The sequence below is a fragment of the Otolemur garnettii genome, unplaced genomic scaffold (assembly GCF_000181295.1).
Source record: "Otolemur garnettii isolate 467f Iridium unplaced genomic scaffold, OtoGar3 scaffold00038, whole genome shotgun sequence".
NCBI classification, from domain to species: domain Eukaryota; kingdom Metazoa; phylum Chordata; class Mammalia; order Primates; family Galagidae; genus Otolemur; species Otolemur garnettii.
In genome coordinates, this window is record NW_003852433.1 from 3,809,707 (window position 1) to 3,826,179 (window position 16,473).

General features: G+C 43.9%; 1 protein-coding gene across 1 annotated transcript in view; it reads left to right on the forward strand.

Moving 5' to 3' along the window:
• The first annotated feature begins 6 nt into the window (after nucleotides 1-6).
• Nucleotides 7-16,473, forward strand: part of ZNRF3 (zinc and ring finger 3) — a 176,492-nt gene continuing 160,025 nt past the window's right edge. The window contains exon 1 of the mRNA XM_012805183.2: nucleotides 7-127. The gene's annotated coding sequence lies outside the window, so the exon portion shown is untranslated. The remainder of the gene's footprint in view (nucleotides 128-16,473) is intronic.

A 16,473-nucleotide genomic window follows, 5' to 3' on the forward strand; every position in this document is an offset into this window, starting at 1 on the left:
GGCGTTCGTGGAGGTGGTGCTGTTCGAGTCGAGCCCGAGCGGCGACTACACCACCTACACCACCGGCCTCACGGGCCGCTTCTCGCGGGCTGGGGCCACGCTCAGTGCCGAGGGCGAGATCGTGCAGGTAGCTGCCCGCCGCCCGGGCCCCGCGCCGCCGCCGCCACAAGATGGCTCCGGGGGCTGCGCCCGCCGACCCCGCCGCGGGCTGACTGACTGGCGGGCGGGAGGGGCGGCTAGGAGGCCGGCGGCATCCCTCCCCAGCGGGCTGGCGGGCGGGCAGGCGGGACGCGGCCTCCGGGGCGCCGCAGTTGGGGGCGCGCGCACGTGGGGACTCGACCTCCTGTCTGTCCAGGGGGCGGGAGAGGGACCCTGGGTCCAGCACCCACGCTGCGGCGACCCCCTTGAGCCGGCTGGATATTTCGGTCTGCCTCAGGTAGAAGTCTCGGGAACTACCTGTTGAATGCCAACTTTGGAAAGATAAGTGATGTAGGATGGGGTGGCCTGTTTAAGGTTGCAGGTTTTGCTTTCCATCCGTGCATGTTTATTCTGGGTGCAGCCAGGTTTGTCTGAGGGGCTGCCTAACTTCAGGTTTTTCCCTGGAACCTGCCTCCCGCCTCACCTGGGCACCGCTGCCCACCTGCAGGGCTCTGGACAAGCCCCAGCAGGCAGGGAAGCTGAAGAAGCTGGTTGAGGAGTGGGGATCGAGGGTGCCCTGGGGTGGCGGTGGAAGGCAGCCCTCGCTGCGTGCCTCAGATTGCAGAGGGTGGGAGGATGACTGCCGGCCCGCCCGCCCCTCGGTGGCCAAGGACTAATTCAGAGGGCCTGCAAATCGTGAGACTGGGTCGCTTACTGACCGGTCCTCCACCTTGTTCCAAGTGAAAGAGATTTGCATTCCAAAGGAAGCTGGTTAGGGAGAGTTTTAAGCTGTGCCTACTTTTTGGAGGAGGGACTCTCAACTGAAGCTTCTGCGGATGGTTAGCTGGGTGGATGCCTTCCCGCTTCCTTGGCCATGATTTTTATCAACTTGTTACTACTAGACTGCCAGCGCACTTATGGCAGTTAATAAGCGCGCCTTGGATGTGGGCGATTTGAAATGGTCGGGTTGTTTTTGAACCTTTTGGGGTGATCGGAGGGCTGCAGGGCCTAAACTTTGGGCCTTCCATGCTTTACTCTTGGGTGAGTTATGAATGGAGACTGTATGAAATGATTGCATTGCAGCCCAGAGTGTAGACAGCCTCTTCTCTTCCTTTTCCCTCCTCTGGATGCAGACTCAAAGCCCTGCATGGCTAGGACAGGAGCTGTGCAGTTTGGTTCCTTAGAGGTGTGTCTTTAACTATGCGGACGGAGGCTCTTGTGATTAATCAGCAGCATTGCTATACAGGGCTCTTATCCTCATATTAAACTTTTGCGGGGTAAATAAAAGGGGAAACGTGTTGATTGAGCCCTTTAACTATGTATGTTAAATGCTTTTGGACTTTAAAAAAATGTTATAATTAAGGTCTTTAAAAGCTTTAGAAATAAATGATGCTTTGGTGAAGATTTCTAAACATTTCATTTGCACCCTTCAAGGGTAGTTTGAATCTTAAATCTTGCTCCTTGTGATCCCTTGTATTTATTTGAGACTTTCACTGTACTCTGATGACTTTAGAAATGTTTGATTTACAGCCTTTCCCCGCCCCCTAAAAAGTCTTAACATGGCACTTCACTTTTTGAAGTTTGACTTTTGAAGTTTGTGATTTTTATCAGCAATGTTTTAACTTGTGTTCTTTCTAGAGGGTAGTTTGTCTGGTGAGCTAGCCATTATGAGTAGTGCTGTTTTAGAGATAATCTTGGGTTTGCTATTTAATACAAAATTAGCAGTTTAAACACATCATTTGTAACTATTTTATCCTTGTGGGTGGAGAGATAATGTGTTAATTTGGCAGAAGAAATCTATTCTCTTTTGAAACTTTTTGAAGTACTTATCTAACTCTTTTATAGTCCATTATCCCAGTCTCCCTCCCCAAAATTAAGTCAACACTTGCTAAGTGAAGAAAAATGACTTAAATGATATTTAATAAGTTTACCTGTTAAGCAATCTCTAATAAGTGTCATAATTCCCTTCTAACTGCAGTATGCGGTGAGTTTATCTGAGCTGTGTGAATAGTCACTTCTTGGTGCACTGTGTATCTTCCATAACTTTATTGTAGTGGCCGACTTTGTTGAACCTCTGTGTCTATGGGCAGAGTGCAGTGTGGCATGCTTTTATTAGTTTTGCGAATACTGTCTGATTGAAGAAACTGGTGTGGCCTCTGTTGGCTAGCCCAGAAAAAGCTTCTTGTAGAGAAAGCTGATGTTTTAGGACTGCTGTGAGGGAATGTAACATTGGGGGAGGGGGGTGAGAAATGAGAAAGCAGAAGAAACAAGTTGGTGTCCAGCTTCAGATTAGTCATGTTTCCTAAATATTGTTGAAGTTTTCAAAACCTTTCATTTATCTTTTTTAAAAAAAACCAACTATGTGTGCTTTGCTACTTAGTGTTTTATGGTCTTAAGAGCAGAGTTCATTTTTCCCATATCTAAAGCAAAATAGTAGAATTATGGCATTGCCTTTGTTACTTCCAGTGGGGTTCTGTTGCAGTATTGTTCATGGTCTGGGGGAGAAAAGACCTGTTTGGAATCATTCTCCTTTAGAAATTCTAAGACAAGAAGTTGGGTTGTGTTAACTGATTTTTTTTCTCCCCCTCATTATGTCATTGAAAGTGTGTGTGTGTGTGTGTATAGAGTACCTGTTTAGTCATTTGTATGGGTTAGGGTAGGGGGAAGCATGATTGAGAATTGTGTCAGTTTGGCAGTGTCAATGGAGTGGAGTTGTGGTTTAGACCTTGGGATTAGTAGTTACCAGGAATCTTGGTTCTCCCTTCCTGCATTTTATGCTTAAATACTCCAAGGTCCCTAGCGTAGTCTATGTGAAGAGTTGGTTTGTATGTATGTATGTATTTATTTTTGACATCTACATCTTTGAAAGTTGAGGTGAAAACAAGGTGTGAGTATGAAATGTTATTAATTACTTTTATCCTACTTACTCATGCAGTGTTAAAGCCCCTTTGCTTGTAAGAGTGGCAGGCATACAGTTTGAATGCTGGAGGAATTAATTAACAAGTATGGAACTTTAAAGAGTTCTTAAACGTATTGATACATATTTCATCTTTGAACCAATTTGTTGCTGTTAATGAGATCATTATCTGAACCTTTCAGACTTGGCTGTGCAACTCACATGGTTGGTGATGTTAAATAAAGACCTGATTAAACCCTGGCTAGTGGTATGTGGATTGGTTAAACAAACAGAGAAAATTTGCATTGCTAGAGATGAGAGATTGTTTTAAAGTGGAAATGCATGTTTTCCACCTTTCCAAATGCAAATATTTAGAAAAGCTTGAGAAATTAATTTGTAGAAGGCATCCAAATGATAGGTTCTGTGTAACTTTAAAATCAGCCTTTCTGGATCCTACGGTAAGTGTTGAATGGACTTGAAAACAGAGGGAAGCTGAGGATATTTAATAACTAAGTCAGTTCCTTTAGCTACTTGGGGTGGGAAGAGAGCTGAGTGGTGGGTAGAAAAGAAAGGCTGATCCAAGACCTTAACTATCCAATGTTAAGTAAAGGTATGACAGAGAACAATTTTAAGAAACTAATTCTTCTGCTTTGTTTCCCTGTCAGTGTTTCTGCAGTTGAGCATTTGATCAAACATTTTCTTTTCATCTGCATTTTAACTTAACAGCCCTGCCTCTAAAAATTGACTTGGCCTAACAGAACAATTGTGTGCTGACAGCTGACCTGGATTTACACAGAAAGGGATTGCCGACTGTCTTCTCAGATGGGCTTTCATAGGTTAAACCAAGCATTTCATTGGTGGTGGGGAAGTAGGGTTGTGATTTGTGACCTTACAGATTCTTAGGTGCTCTTATTTTCTGTCCTGTTTCCTGAGATCTCATGGGAATTACTAGTGAAATTCTGAATAGGGATGAAAATGGGAGTAGGAGATAAGAGTGGGGTCTGTAGAATAAAGGAAAAGCAGTATGGCTTCCATTTATGAGCATTTATTGTGTACATAGCACTGGGACAGGCATGTCACACATTGGCTCACCTCATTCTGATACTAACACAGAATTAGCAACTATTGTTTGTATTTTTTTTTTTTTTTGAGACGGAGCCTCAAGCTATCCCCCTGGGTAGAGTGCCATGGCATCACAGCTCACAGCAACCTCCAACTCCTGGGCTCAAGCGAGTCTCCTGCCTCAGCCTCCCAAGTAGCTGGGACTACAGGTGCCCGCCACCACAAACGCCTGGCCATTTTTTGGTTGCAGCCATCATTGTTGTTTGGCGGGCCTGGGCTGGGGATTCAAACCCGCCACCTTAGGTATATGTGGCTGGCACCTTAGCTGCTTGAGCCACAGGTGCCAAGCCTCAACTATTGTTAACTCAATTTACAGAGGAGGAAACTGAGGCTGAGAGAGGCAGTTGACTTTTCTAACCTCACATGGCTAGCAAATGATAAAACGTGTATTGAAACCCAGGTCTCTCTGGCCCCCTTGTTCTTGTTTGTGACAAAAAAATAGAACTTGCCTGGTTAGGATTTCAACATTAATTCAAGTCTAATTTTTAATGTGGGTGTTCTTAACCCAGGGGTCACAGACTTCTAGAGGAAGCCCATGAATCCCTAAAATTATATGCACATTCTTGTATATGGACATTTTTGTCTTCCTGAGCAAGACATAGAGCTTTGCCTCTTGGAGGGGCCTTTGATGTCCCCCCACCCTCAAGAGGAAAAAGAGAAATGCTAATCTAGTACTAGTCATTGGATAGTCCATTACTACGGATTTGAGTGGAGCTCAGCCTGGCAAGAGTTGTAGGGAAGAAGCGTAGAGGTTTGGGCACCCCTCTCTTGGGCATATTCATTTGATATGCATTTTCAAAAGTCCTATTCTGTACCAGACATAGTATGGCTGTTGTTTTCTGGAGTGTAGTCTCTCACGGAGACAGATGTGCAGGGATAAATGATAATCCTTCCCAACTGGATTTCCCCCCAGAATTGAGCCCTTAGGCCCTAAAGCATCCATTGTCTGTAATGAATTAACCTCTCTCCTGTGCATCTATCTCATACTAGTTATGCTTCATCCTTAGGAGAAGTGAGAAAATTGTCACTCAAAGAATTTTCTGTCGTTAGATGGCGAAGTGGTAGATTGCAACGATGTGAAGGCAGGATGTTGGAAAGTAGAGTGTAAATGATTCTTTTTCACTATACATTGAAAAATGAAATGGAGCACGTGTTGCTGTTGAGACACCTTAAGAGCAGCTTCTCACATCTTCCCTTGTGGACCTGGACCCCACAGGGGCAGATCTGTGTGTTTATGCTCGTCTTTGGACCTCTTCCCCAGGTCCCCAGTGCCTGCCAGTTCTCAGGTTCTTCATATTTATTGAATTAATGATTTAGAGTGGACATCAGACAGGCAGGCAGGTGGGTTTTATGGGCTTGGATTAATTGATGAAAACAACTTCCTTTAATTCCACTAATAAATTCCAGAGTTATTTTTCTTTTTTGGTTATTTCCAGAAACTTGCTTGATTAGATGGAAAGGATGGACCTCACTCTGGTTCTGTTAGATCCGCTGGTATTATAATAGTACCAGGTTGTATGAAGGTGATCTCTGTGGTGTTTGTGTGCTCCAGGGCAGAGTACCTGGCAGTATAAACATCTGAAGGTGTTTTTCCTGACTGAACAGTTAGTATTGAGAAAACCTTAAAGTGGACAGCTGTGAGGGATGGAAAGACCCTCCTTGGGAGTAATGGCAAAGGCTTTCAGTATCATTATTTACTTGAATATATGCCTTATGAAAAACTTTGCTTCTTGATAGTATTTCCTAAGTTGGAGAATGTGGATTTCTAGTTCATGACAAAATGACATTTAAATCAGTCTTGATAATCAAAAGAAGCAGATTTAGTTCTTCCATGTGTAAGAAAGAAGACATTATCCAGAGAAGTAAAGTGCCTTGCCCAGGGCCACCTGGTGAGGTAGAGATGACCTAGGATTAATATTTGGGTCCTCCAAAGCCCACACACTTTCTTTTGGAGCCTTCCTGTTATCCGTAGTTGCACCTTGCTGAGTGTGGCAGAAAAAGACCAGATGCAGGGGGTGGTTTATGACCAGGTGTGATAATAGAGGAAAGCCACGCATTCTTCAATTGGGTTTAAGGGGCGGTTACTCTCCTCTGATTAATTTATATTTTGAATCTCTCAGCCTTCCTCTCTGTCAGAACTTTTAAAAATAGTTACTAATGGTCAGGCGTTTAATGCATGGGGGACACTGGGCACAATGCTTCGCTCACATTTAACAGACAAGGTAGATGGCACACACGAGGTTTTCAGATGAGGACATGAAGCTCAGAGAGTAGGTCACTTGTTGAAGTCACTGAGCACATGTGTAGTAGAGCTAAGGTTCAAACCCTGGTGTGTCTAACTCTCAGCTGTTTCTGTCTTCACAAGACCACCTCACACTTTCTTGTTACAGGTTCATGGGAACTGAAGGTGGAATTTAGAATTGAGTTTAAACCCAGAATGATTGACTGAGACATGAGTCTGCAGCTTCAACTGAGAAAACTCCCAACCCTCACAGTGATTTCTTTTCTTTCTTTTCTTTTTAATCACATAAAGCTTGTTTTCACTTCTTTTTTCTACAAAGAGCCAATCACTGGAAGGAGCGACCAGTGACTTGAAGTGTACGACTGTCACTCGATGGCACTTCTGTTGTTTTGGCTGTAGGGAAAGCTGGAATGGCTGTAGTGTTCTGGCATTTAAAGGGATTTCTGGTGTGAGACACACCTCCTTCCTGTGACTGACTTTTAGAGCCATCTTTCACCAAAGAGGTCATGTCCCATGTTCATGGCCTTTCTTACTTTGTACAGATTCAGTCCATCCTCTTGGTTGTTAAAACTTCCTCTGGGTGCTGCAGCCCTCAGATGGCAGACATTCAGTGATGCCTTCTGTCCCCCAGATCCTGTGTGGAGCAGACAGCTGAGTGTAGAGGGCCAGAGAGTGAGTAAACTGTTACCTTACAGTGGGACATGGCTTGTCTGGTAGGAGACAGCCTTTTAGGATACTGAAGACACCTGGAAGAGGGATTGCAGCCCTGGTGCCAAGTTTAGCTCTGGGTAGCCCACTGTATGTCACAACACCGTGCATGGTTTTGAGCATTCGGGGCCTTTTCCAGATCATTTTTACCCACCTTTGAGGTTAAAGCTGATTAACTCCTTTGAGGAAATAATGCCTTTATATCTATCAAACAGAGTAGGAAGGAGGGAAAGAGTAGAGGTTCTTTGTTCTATTCTTAGCTTGAGAATCTCTATTCCTAGAATGAGATGTTTTAAAATCTGACTTTTAATGACTGTTGACTCCTGATAGTGTGAAAAGAGTAAGGTCAGCTGGCCCATGGAGGTTCAAAGGAGAGCGTTTTATTTTTATTTTTTATTGCTCTTAAGATGTGAACTAAGACTAGTTATTAATTCCCTTCTCTCCCCAGCAGCCAGTGTGGTAGTGTTGTTTAGAAACTTGATGTGTAGAGTTGATTCACTGAAGACAAACTTTTTTTTTTTTATTTGAGATAGAGCCTCAAGCTGTCCCCCTGGGCAGAGTACTGTGGCATCACAGCTCACAGCAACCTCCAGCTCCTGGGCTGCAGCGATTCTCCTGTCTCCACCTCCCGAGTAGCAGGGACTACAGGCACCTGCCACAATGCTCAGTTATTTTTTGGTTGCAGCCATCTTTGTTTGGCAGCCTGGGCTGGATTCAAACCCGCCAGCTCAAGTGTGTGTGGCTGGCGCCTTAGCTGCTTGAGCCACAGGCGCTGAGCCGACAACTTTTTTTTTTTGAGATAGAGGCATTTATGTCATCCTGGGTAAAGTGCCCTGGTGTTATAGCTCACAGCAACCTCAAACTCTTGAGTTCAAGCAATCCTCTTCTCTCAGCTGGACTCACAGGCATCCATCTCAACACCGGACCATATCTGTAGAGACAGGGTCTCACTGTTGCTCAGGCTGCCTTGCCCTCCCAGAGTACTAAGATTACAGGCATGAGCAACCTTGCCTGGCCTCTGAAGACAAACTTTGATCCTAGAATTTTTTGTGAATCTGTATGTTGGAATGGGGACTTTTGGCCTCCTTTTCTCCTTCTCCAGGAGCAGAAGCTTCTGCATTGTTTTTTCCTTTCCTTTTTAGAGGTGATGATAATCTTGTCTGTATTGTTCCAGAATTAGTATATGTACTGCCAAAGTGAGTATTTACAAAAGAGTGATGATGGTGCTCAATTAGGTACATGTAAGGTCCTATCCAGAGTCATAAGAATTTGATAATTTGATTACAACTTAATTTTCTACTCAAGTTAATTTGAGAATGCTAATTTGTCAATAGACATTTACTGAATTTCTACTGTGGATGCAGTATAGAGAAGAAACAGCTTTTAGGCACCTATGATATAGTTTGTGCATTACAGATGTTATTTCTCTGATTTATCCCATACAAATCCAGGCAGTTAAATTAGCCCCATTTTACAGGAGAAACTGAGCCTGAGAGTTTAAGGAGGCTTCTTGAGGCCACAGGGCTAGGATCGAATTTGGGCCACCTCAAGCCAGAGCTCACTGCCCTGCTTGCTTGAGGACCCAGGTATATTTTGGTGATAATTGTGCAAAAATGTTAGAATAAATTCATTTTACATTACTTATAACCAAGATTAAAACTATCCTTTAAGAAATAATGTGTGGGCTCGGCGCCTATAGCTCAACCGGCTAAGGCGCCAGCCACGTACACCTAAGGTGGCAGGTTCGAATCCCCAGCCCGGACCTGCCAAACAACAATGACGGCTGCAACCAAAAAATAGCCAGGCGTTGTGGCGGGCGCCTGTGGTCCCAGCTACTTGGGAGGCAGAGGCAGGAGACTCGCTTGAGCCCAGGAGTTGGAGGTTGCTGTGAGCTGTAATGCCATAGCACTCTACCCAGGGGGACAGCTTGAGGCTCTGTCTCAAAAAAAAAAAAAAAAAAAAAAATGTGTGACTTATATTAAATTGTAAAAATAATAAATGTTGGCGGTTCCCATGGCTCAGTTTGTAGGACGCTGGCTATGCTGCCATGCACTGAGGCTGGAAGGTTTGAACCTGGCCTGGGCCAGCTAAAGCAACAATGACATTTGCAACAACAACAACAACAACAAAAAGTAGCTGGGCATTATGGCAGGTAGTCCCAGCTATCTGGGAGGCTAAAGCAAGAGAATCGCTTAAGCCCAGGAGTTTGAGGTTGCTGTTAGCTGTGACGCCACAGCACTCTACCCAGGGTGACAGCTTGAGACTCTGTCTCAAAAAAAAAGAAAGAAAGAAAGAAAGAAAAGTATAGAAAAGGAAATCCCAACTCAGTACCTTTTGTGGTTTTTTTGGAGACAGAGTTTTATGTCGCCCTCGGTAGAGTGCTGTGGTGTCATAGCTCACAGCAACCTCAAACTCTTGGGCTTAGGTGATTCTCTTGCCTTAGCCTCCGAAGCATTTGGGACTACAGATGCCTGCCACAACACCCAGCTTTTTGTTGCAGTTGTCGTTGTTTAGCTGGCCCAGGCCGAGTTTGAACCCACCAACCTCAGTGTATGTGGCCGGCACTGTAACCACTGTGCTATAGACGCGGAGCCTACCTTTTGTGGTTTGGCATATTTTTTTTTTCCAAGAGCTTTTGGGGATTTTAAAGAAAACCGGAAAAAAACATCATATAGCATCTTAACACTTAGTCTACCTTGAATATTTTCTCTGAAACATTTTTAGTAATGTGGAACATATTTTTGTTTCCTGTTATTATAAGTAATGCTGTGAGAAACATCCTTTCTGTATCTCTTGATTATTTGCATAGAATTTCTAGAATTAGGTTCACTGGGTATAAACATTTTTTTAAGGCTTTTGCTATCTGTGTATTGTTAGATCACTCTATAGAAGATTAATTCTAGTTTATACTTTCCTATCACATCAGCGTATATGTTCCTACACACCTCTGCTCACAATGGGTGGTATCTGTTTCTTTAAAAAGACTAGGCATGGTGGCTCACACCTGTAACCCTAACACTCTGGGGCTGGCTGAGGCAGGCGGATCGCTTGAGTTCAAGATTTAAGACCAGGCTCGGCGCCTGTGGCTTAGGTGGCTAAGGCGCCAGCCACATACACCTAAGGTGGCGGGTTTGAATCCAGCCCCGCTGGATTTTTGGTTGATGGCTGCAACCAAAAAATAGCCAGGCGTTGTGGCGGGTGCCTGTAGTCCCAGCTACTTGGGAGGCTGAGGCGAGAGAATCACTTAAGCCCAAGAAGTTTGAGGTTGCTGTGAGCTGTGACGCCATGACACTCTACTGAGGGTGACAGCTTGAGACTGTCTCAAAAAAAAAAAAAAAGATTCAAGACCAGCCTGAGTAAAATTGAGATCCAGTCTTTGCTAAAAATAAGATTGCTGGTTCGGTAGTTTCAAATGGCTAGGCTCAGCCACATACACCAGAGCTGGTGGGTTAGAATCCAGCCTGGGCCTGCCAAGCAACAATGACAATGACAACCAAAAAATAGCCAGGCGTTAGGGTGGGTGCCTGTAGTCCCAGCTACTTGGGAGGCTGAGGCGAGAGAATCACTTAAGCCCAAGAAGTTTGAGGTTGCTGTGAGCTGTGACGCCATGACACTCTACTGAGGGTGACAGCTTGAGACTGTCTCAAAAAAAAAGATTGCCTGGGTGTTGTGGTGGATGCCTAAAGTCCCAGCTCTTTGGGAGTCTGAGTCTGGAGGACCATTTAAACCTGAGAGTTTGAGATTGCTGTGAGCTAGGCTGACACCACAGCACTTTAGCCTGAGTGACAGAGTTAGACTCTGTCTCAAACAAAAACAAAAAACAAAGAAAGAAAACTTTAGAAAGGCCAAAGTCTACATATTCTTACCGTTAGTAAATAGTAAAATACTGGCTTCTTTCTGTGCTGTGAGGATCTGAAGGGAAGGTGGCTGGCATGGTATCTGGATACTTCCCTTGTGGGTGTATCAGAGCATGGTTCAGGAGCAGCAGGTTGTGCTTGTATTCTGGGCAAGGACATGGTGGCTGTCTAGGCAGATGGCCATGCTTGGAGGCCTAGGAGGAGACCTCAGCATAGGGACCACTGTGCTGTTGGCACACCCCCTGGCGGCAGATTGATGCCCAGGAGGGTGCTGCTGCATGTGCTGGTTTCTGTCCGGCCTCTTTCCTATACAGTAGACTATGCTTATGAACAGGCTGGGTTCAGAAAGGCCAAATGAATCTGTCCTCAAATTCAGAGTGACAGTGTTGGTTGGTGGCGGGCAAGATGCAAATTGAGCCAAGCACCAGACCATCAGGGGCCCATCGGCTGAAAACAGTTTTCAGGAGTTTTGTTCAATCTCTCTTAAAATTGTACGTAAAAAATCAGTGTAACCTGGTTTCTTGTACCCTCAATGAATCCCCAACAACAACCAAAAAAAAAAAAAAAGAAAAGAAAAAAATTGTACATAAAAATTGGTTTTTCTTAAAAAAATTAAAAGATCTGGCATTAGCAGGTCCACATTTTGGCAGTATCCTGCCATAGAGTAATGGCAGCCTCAGTGGAGGCACAGGTCTTATAGGCCACAAGCCCCCATTGCTTTGCCCTGGGTTTCTTCCCTCACTAACAGTTAAATTTCTAGTGCCTGAACCTTGTAGGCATTGGGGTTTGCCATCTTTTTTATCTCTGAAAGTTTTGAAAGCTTTTTTCCTTTTCTTTCTTTCTTTTTTTTTATTTGAGAGACAGTGTCTCACTCTGTCATTCAGGTTGGAGTGTAGTGGTGTGATCATAGGTCACTGCAGCCTTGAACTCCCGGACTCAGGTGATCTTCTTGCCTCAGCTTCCCCAGTAGCTGGGACTAAAGGTGCACACCACTATGCTTAGCTAATTTTTTTGTTTGTTTTGAGATAGAGTCTCACTTTCTCAGCCTAGGTAGAGTGCAATGGTTGTCATAGCTCACAGCAACCTCAAACTCTGGGGCTCAATCTTCTTGCCTCAGCCTCCTGAGTAGCTGGGACTACAGGTGCCTAGCACAGTGCCTAGCTATTATTATTTTTTAGAGATGGGGTCTCGCTCTAGCTCAGGCTGGTCTTAAACTCCTGAGCTCAGGTAGTCCACCTGCCTTGGCTTCCCAGAGTGCTAGGATTACAGGTGTTAGCCAATGTGCCTGACCTTACTAAAAACATTTTTTTTTTTTTTTTTTTTTTTGTAGAAGTGGGGCCTTACTGTATTGCCCAGGCTGGTCTTGAACTCCTGGCTTCCAATCATCCTTCAACTTTGGCCTCCCAAATTGTTGGGATTACAGATGTGAGCCACCAAGCTTAGCCTGAAGCCAAAAGCTTTTTTAAAAAATCAAGTGTAAGGAGTCTTTTCTGTCCTTCAACCAGGCTTTGTGTTGGATGTACATCAGTGGACTCTGTGATCTCAAGTTATGTTACTGGGGCAGGCCAAATTGGCCCTGATAGGAGTAGTATGCGTTTTCTTCTTTGAGATAGGTGCTTCCATATTCTCATCGTCTTCTTAAAGGCTGAAGCTAGAGCCAATAAAGATCTTTGTTTGCCCTTTCTCTCTTTTGGCTTCATGGTTTCTCATAACTTGGAGAGTTACTGTTTATGCCGAAGGGCACCTTGAAAATGCTGTGACTCAGCTGTCCTTTTACAGTGAGGGAACTGTGGGCAAGGGCCTATTGCCTTTGGTTACAAGAAGAACTGGGATTAGAACTCAGGTCTTGGGGCTCCCAATGGTGCTCTTTCTAGAATGGCATTCCACTTTTGAGGGTTGAATTCCAGAAAATCTTCCATGTGCTTTGTGTTTTAGGGTCATAGAGTTTTTCTTTTCTTTTCTTTTCTTTTTTTTTTTTTTTGAGACAGAACCTCAAGCTGTCACCCTGAGTAGAGTGCTGTAGCATCACAGCTCATAGCAACCTCAAACTCCTGGCTGGGCTTAAGCGATTCTCTTGTCTCAGCCTCCCAAGTAGCTGGGACTTCAGGCACCCACCACAAAGCCTGGCTATTTTTTCGTTGTAGTTGTCATTGTTGTTTGGTAGGCCCTGGGCTGGATTTGAACCCGCCAGCTCTGGTGTATGTGGCTGGCACCTTAGCCGCTTGAGCTACAGGCGCTGAGCCTTTAGGGTCACTGGTTCACTTTCACATGCATTATCTTGGTTTATCTGCTTATCTGGGAGTTCCTTCCCTAGATTCTGCTCCAGAAGACTGTCTGCCATTTAGGTGATCTGGTTGTTGAAGCTTGTCTCACACTTGACATGGAATGCTTTTATTTGTACCTAATTGTATATTCTTCCTTAAATTAGTTTGACATTGTATGTTTAGCACCTTTATGTGATTTTTGGAATATTGCTGAGTACCTGGAGACTTGGCATCTTTTCAGAAAGTACCTCAATCTTAGAGTAGGGGGTGAGCAGACAGTTAATGGCATGTAGAGAATGTTGTAAGCTTGACTTGCAAAGCTATTTCAAAATTTAAGGTAGCTTGTGTCTGAGTCAAAGGGAAATGGCAATCTCTTCAGGACGATGCCTGACTTAACTATGTCCGTTGTTGACCTGTCCTCTTCATTGCCTGATGCTGTTCAAGCTGTCTTCATATTTCATGTTCTCTCTCTTTTCTTTTCTGTTTTTCATAGAGATAGGGTTTAACTCTTACCAAGACTAGCCTTGAACTCCTAGGCTCAAGGTATCCTCCTGACTCAGCCTTCCCAGTAGGCGCAACTACAGGCATGTGCCACTGTGCCTGGCTGTCAGATTCTCTTTCTTTCATCACTTCTTACCCTCCCCATCAGATTCATATTTCTAAAAGAAACTCTGGCCATGTTAGTCCCTTGATCAAAATCTGTGACATCCCATTGTTTGCTACTAAGCTGAGTAAAGTGGCTACCTGGCTGCTCAGTCTTTCTCTCCTTGTTACCTCTGGGACGTGGGTCTGTGTTACTGCCTTTGTTCTTGCCCATATCCGGACCTTTCCTCTCGATACCATTTATTTCAAATTGCCCAATACACATCTATACCTCCGCATTCCCAACACCCATTTTTGCTTTCTACTCTCTTTTGCCTCTCCCAGCTCTTCCCACCTGCAGCCAAACTTTCAGCTCTTTCCATTGTTTACTGGTTTTACCAGTGTGTTCCTTTGTACCAGAGCATTCCATCCCTGTTGCCTTACATATGAAACATGTAAAATATTTATTGAACTGAAATTCTTCTTCTAGATCATAGTATGTTGGGATAGCACAGTAAGTGGGACATTAGTGTAGCCACAAAAAAAGTTAGCTTTTTTTTTTCTTTTTTTGAGCCTCAGGCTTTCGCCCTGGGTAGAGGGTTGTGGCATCACACAGCTCACAGTAACCTCTACCTCCTGGGCTCAAGCGATTCCCCTGCCTCCGCCTCTCAAGTAGCTGGGACTACAGGTGCCCACCACAATGCCTGGATATTTTTTGGTTGCAGCTGTCGTTGTTGTTTGGCAGGCCCAGGCTGGATTCGAACCCGCCAGCTCAGGTGTATGTGGCTGGTGCCTTACCTGCTTGAGCCACAGGTACCAAGCCAAGACTTAGCTTTTTGAGGGAGAACTTTCAATGATTGTAGCAACTATTCAAAAGCAGTTTTCAGACGTCGGTGTGTCCTAGATCTATTACATATAGTTGAGATGGTCTAGAATCTCAAAATACTTTTGTTTTGCCTGTGCTCTCCTGGAGATCAGGTGGGAGAAAGGAGGTAGGACTAGGAGGTGACACCCTCTAACTCCTTCCAGCCTGGCTTGTGCCTGTACTACATTGTTCAGAGCATGCTGGAGAAGAGAACATCACAGCCTGACTGTAGACTTTTAGGAATGTGTTTTATTTAAATATATAAAATATAATGTTTTGATGCCACTTTTAAAACACTAGAGCTTTGGGAGTAACAGCAAAAGTTGAATGGCCCATCAGAAACAATAGTATGTGAGTCGTTACTTAAATTTGTATTACATTGCTTCCTCAAATTTTTCCCCTATTTGGAAGTTGTGTAATGGATCTTGATCCTGCATTTTAAGTGCTAGGTGGGAAGCAGAGTTTTAAAGGATTATATTAGTATTTCTACTACTTCATATGAAAGAATTTTAGGTTTCAGTTTAGCAAATATTTAACTTTCTACTGTATGCTTTTTATGGGGCTGGCTAATAAGCATTTGGGAAATAATTAAATTATTGCGTGGTTCTGTGCATATTGGCATGTTGAGATTTTTTTTGTTACTGTTGTTGTTTTTGTGGGACAGTGGTGAAAACATGGACATTGGGATCTTTAGGAATATTCCAAAATCTGTCTATGATATGTTATATTAAACTTATACTAGAGAATTTTCATGGTATACCCACTGCAAAAGTGTTTTGGTGCCCATGATAAAAGTCAGCCTTATCCTTAGAATTAAATGAATACATAATACATAGTTTTAAGTTTTGGTGTTATTAGGTTTAAATCTCTAGAACACATATAAACTCGCTTGTGGTATTAAATGTGCCGTGTGGGTGATTTCAAGTTCCAGTGGCAGTAGTAATTTTTGCATTTCCTGACTCTTGTGTTTAAATTTGCAGTCTCAACATTGCATCACCATAGGTTTTCACATTTAATGAATATTTATGTTAAGCCGAGTTCTATACGAATGCAGTGGTTTCTGACTTGATTATAGCTTGCTGTGTACTGTGGCCAAGGAGTGCCCTCCAGACAACAGAGTTGGCACACGTCTCAGCATGCCAGGCCCTGGCGGATGTGGTTAGGGACCACAGTGACTGGTGCTTTGGTTGCCATACCGTCCTTGTTTTTGGAAGGGGGAAGCTCTAAAACAGCAATGGAATGGGGGGTGCAAAATGATTTTAAATATTCCAAGTAAAATTATTCCTCTATATTCCCTACAAGAAGATGCCTGGAAAATTCTAAAATTCTTACTGTGTGCTCAGATAGTAGTAATTAATTTCTTTTCCCTCTTAATTTGCTTTTGCAAGCCTGTTTTAATTGTCCTCTTACAAAATGGGATAAGTTATATTGTGGCCCTTTTATGTGTAAATGTCTTCCCTATTTACTCGAGGGTAAATAGGGAATCTTCTCTTTCTTAATACCTGTATTATAACCCTCCTTTGCCCTTTGGTAATTCTTATCTAGTGATGGCTAATGGGGGGAGGGAGAAGGGAAAGAAAAACAGGAGGAAGAATGGATAGGGGCTTCTTCCTCACCCAAACTCCTTCCCTTGTTTTTTTGTTTTTTTGAGACAGTCTTACTATGTTGCCCTCAGCAGAGTGCTGTGGTGTCACAGCTCACAGCAACTCTTGGGCTCAAGTGATTCTCTTGCCTCAGCCTCCAAAGTAGCTGAGACTACAGGTGCCTGCCGCAGTGCCCAGCTATTTTTTTTGTTGTTG